The sequence below is a fragment of the Seriola lalandi genome, unplaced genomic scaffold (assembly GCF_002814215.2).
Source record: "Seriola lalandi dorsalis isolate HSWRI2012SDOR001 ecotype SW California unplaced genomic scaffold, Sedor1 jcf7180002054888, whole genome shotgun sequence".
NCBI lineage: Eukaryota > Metazoa > Chordata > Actinopteri > Carangiformes > Carangidae > Seriola > Seriola lalandi.
In genome coordinates, this window is record NW_019525440.1 from 130,731 (window position 1) to 134,184 (window position 3,454).

General features: G+C 45.1%; 1 long non-coding RNA gene across 1 annotated transcript; it reads left to right on the top strand.

Annotated features, from left to right (window-relative positions):
* The first annotated feature begins 2,461 nt into the window (after positions 1-2,461).
* LOC147817792 (uncharacterized) lies at positions 2,462-3,094 on the top strand. Its single transcript, XR_015438667.1, has 2 exons — positions 2,462-2,557; positions 2,659-3,094. It is a non-coding gene; the product is annotated as an uncharacterized LOC147817792 (long non-coding RNA).
* The last annotated feature ends 360 nt before the right edge of the window (positions 3,095-3,454 follow it).

Consider the following 3,454-nt stretch of genomic DNA (forward strand, 5'->3'; position numbering starts at 1 on the left):
ACCGCTCCCCAGAGCCCTCATTTAAACCCATTTAAACCCTCCGATATGACTGGGATCATGTGTCCTGTGCGGCTCGGCGTGCGGAGCAAGGCATTCTGCCCGGTGAGGTCGTGGGTTTGATTCCCACTGGGGCCCGCAACATATCTGCACTTTAAGCTGCTGCAAGGTGCTTCACACAGGAAACGTCGGATGATCCGAAGCCGTGCGTCTCGTGTTACACGGAGCTGAGCTGATGTTTTCCACCGGTCAAGAGTTTCATTAAGCGACAAGTAAAATCACAACAGAAACAAAACTCTCAAAAACCGTCACTGAACTCGTGAGGCAGCTGAAGAAGAACATTCAATCATTAGTTTCTATGGCAACATGATAAATCTCATGTTGAAATTCATCTGCATTTCAACGAAAGGTACCAGGGTCTGTTTACATAAGTTAATTTTAGAGTTTTGATATTATTATTTTTAACTACACTATGACTAGATTTCCCGCCTTTTATCTGTCAAGTGGCAGGAAACAATCTCCACTGTGTGAGTTACAGCGTTGAATAATGACCAAAGGTGTTTCTGCAGAACATTATGATGTCACAGTGAAGTTGACCTTTGACCTTTTGGATATAAAATGTCACCACTTCATTTTACACTTATTGACGTTTGAGTTAAATTGTCTCATAATTAGTGAATGAATTTGTGAGTTATGGCTGAAAATGTGCTTTGTGAGGTCACGGTGACCTTGACCTTTGACCTTTAGCCACCAAATTCTAATCAGTTCATCCTTGAGGCCAAATGAATGTTCGTGCCAAATGTGAAGAAATTCCCTGAAGGTGTTACGGAGATATTCATGAGAATGGGACAAACAGGCTTAAAGATGAAGAAGTTCAGGAGTCTCTGGTCGAGAGTAATCAGCTGAAGCTGCAGCTCGGCTTAATGTACCTTTATAGTCTCAGCTCATAGTTTACCTGTCCGCACACATCTGTACTGCTCTGCTTCACTCTCATCGCGTCGGTTCGGCAGCAGCAGGCAGATGTTTCCAGAGAAACAGCTGTAAAAAGAAGTTTTTTGCTGCCACAGAGACAAACAGTTATTACAGTTATCATAAATGTTTAAAAATTAAACGTTACTTCAGTATGTTTCCAACACATTGATATAACAATTAAAGCCTTCTTACTTTTACATCTTGTTTTGCTACTTGCTCCAAATACTGAAGGTTGTGATTCAGAATTACTGATCATCTTAAAATGTCGATATCATGGAGATTAAAGTTTTATAGGGAGATTCTCCTGAAACTAAGATGATCCCTTCACTGGCTGAAAATAAAGGTTTTATATGTTGCTTTTTATTAATGATAAAACAAGAGTGAGACTGTAGCTGTGTCCTAATTCAGGGGTCACATCCTTCATAGGTCGTGTCCTTGATAGACTGCGTCCTATGTAGGCCGCGAAGGCCGAACCGAAAACAGACGTTCTGGTTTACGGAGGATTACCTGTTTATCCCTGACTGCTGCGTTATTAGCAGAATCCGCCTTATTCTCTTTTTGAAAAACTGGCGCGTAATAAATGTGGTGAAACATCGGGTCACGAAGGCTCCACCCGCTGCCCGGAGAACAAATGACACATCAGCCATATTCGAAGGAGGACTGGGACAGCTTAGCTTTGTTTCACCGCTGTGATGCAATCGATCTTTGAACGCAACCTTCGGAGGATTCCTCCCCTGAACTGAGACTCAGCTGGCGTCTGCCTCCATGAATTTAGGAAGATAAAACCCGATCGGCTGTGTTGTTTCACGAGCCGTCAGTGAACACAACATGGAGCCTGTTTGAACTGACACCGCTAAACTGCTAACGCAACACGATGCTAATGTTAGCGCGTGTTCTGAGATAAATGCACCATAACACCAGAAACAAATTTTAACTCTGATTACTGAAGCTGTGGTTCTGCTTTTATAAGTTCCAATATGTTTTGTCCCTGACGTCTTAATCAAAACAAGCTCAGGTTTCAGCTCGTTCATTCGTTCGACTGTTTATATCATTAAAATGTTTGAGTTTCAGCCTCATAAAGCGCCACCTGCTGCAGTCAGTGCTCGCCGCTCTGCTCTCGCGCCAGCGAATACCTCAGATGTTCTGTAATGGTGTTTCAGCCTCTTAATCAGACACCGGCCTCACAGAGCCGCGGTGAGAGCTTTTCTTTCCCCGGGTCAGTGGATTTAGACAAACCGCAGGATGTAATCCCATTTTCCACTCGCAGACGGAGCCCTGAACTCGGCGAATCTCGCGCCTCTAAGTAGCGGAGGCGCCGTCCTGCCCCTCTGCCGCCCGGCAACAAGCCAGGGCAGGGTGGGGGGTCCCCCCTGGCTCGAACCAACCAGACCCACCAGGCTATCTGAGAGTGTGTGTGTGTGTGTGTGTGTGTGTGTGTGTGTGTTCAGCAGAGAGAGAGAGAGAGAGCACAGTGTGGGGTCCATATGTTGAAAGAGAAGAAGAAGCTGTGAGGACTCGCTGCAGGAGTGGCCTCCAGTTTCTGGAGCATTTTCCCGTTGGACAGAAGTGAAATCACCTGCACGTCTCTGTCACACTCCTCAACAAAACCCCAGCCACGTGTTTTTTAATTATCAATCAGATATTGATCTGCTGCTGTCAGACTAATACCCTCCTCTCTCCTGGCTGCAGTCTCTCCTCCAGATGTTGAACACTGAGGTGCAACATGGACGCTGGGTGACGAGGTCGGGTTCGACCCAGACGTGTTGGACACTCATCAGATCTTTAAGGAGCTGCTTTGATCACAGGGTGTTTTCAGGAGTGAGAAACGAAGGGAAGAAATAAAATCGTCTCTTCACACACAGATTGCAGGATTTCTTTTCATTATAAATTAATTTCTGATTTATTTTGGTCTCCACATGCAGCTGCTAAAATGGTTAAAATGATGTTCATATTTTTTCATATTTTGTCAGTTTTATGTGAAAACCAACGAGTTCACACACACACACACACACACACACAAAGTTGAGTTCACCTTCTGTATTTTAAACTTGTATTTGCTCGTGTGCTTTTCTTTCATGTGTTTCATTTTAGTTTGTGAGGCAATAAAAAGAAGCTTGAAGCTTGATTAGTTTCCACGTCTTTTATATTTTCCTCCTTTCCTTCCTTGTTTTAATTAGGCAGCCATTTTAGTTACGACTCGAGAGAAAGAAGGAAAGCAGGAAGAAGCGGTTCAGACCGTCCTGGTCAAACACCTTCACCGACCCAAACCTGCTGGCAGTGACAGGAGAAGCTCCTCCCAGCAGGTGGGGTAGAAACCTCAGCGCTCAGAGCCTGATGTGTTTCGCAGCCTCGGTTCTGCCGCTCGTTTTATATAAACACCGGTATCAGGTTTAATATCAGACCTGCTCAAGCTCACGTTCGCTGCACCTCGGGGAGGCGGGGGCCCCAGGGTGTGTGTGTTTGTGTGTGTGTGTGTGTGTGTGTG